Raw genomic sequence first — 478 nt, forward strand, 5'->3', positions numbered from 1 at the left:
GTAAGGGTTGCGCTTTTGTTTCGGTACAACTTTATTTTGCTATTGCATTATTTTGTTTGGTAACATAATTTGGTGTGCACTGACTGGAGAAGATAGGATTGTTAGGTTTCGCATACATGTATAGTAAAAAAGCTGCACTCCCGGATCAGTTTGGGACCATGGCAGACAGACAGACGTTTCGGCCCAAGCCTTCTTCAGCTTCTTTAAAGACACGTCTTAAAAGCACTTGACCCCTTAAGACACGGCTTTATAAATTAGCTGTTACCAGAATGGCAATGACCAAGTCATAATGTATTACTAAAGGCCCTGTGCACTGTCATAGTAGTGTAGTACTATAGTAGTTAACTTCCAATGCCTATTACAGCGTGCCACTGGAGGTATGGCGAGCATTAAGGGGCTACAAGCACTTTCTCTACTAAAAGTTTTGTGTGGAAAACTCGCTGCTGGAGCCAGCGTTGTGACGCCAGAGACGTCATTG

This window comes from Engraulis encrasicolus, chromosome 8 (assembly GCF_034702125.1).
Source record: "Engraulis encrasicolus isolate BLACKSEA-1 chromosome 8, IST_EnEncr_1.0, whole genome shotgun sequence".
NCBI classification, from domain to species: domain Eukaryota; kingdom Metazoa; phylum Chordata; class Actinopteri; order Clupeiformes; family Engraulidae; genus Engraulis; species Engraulis encrasicolus.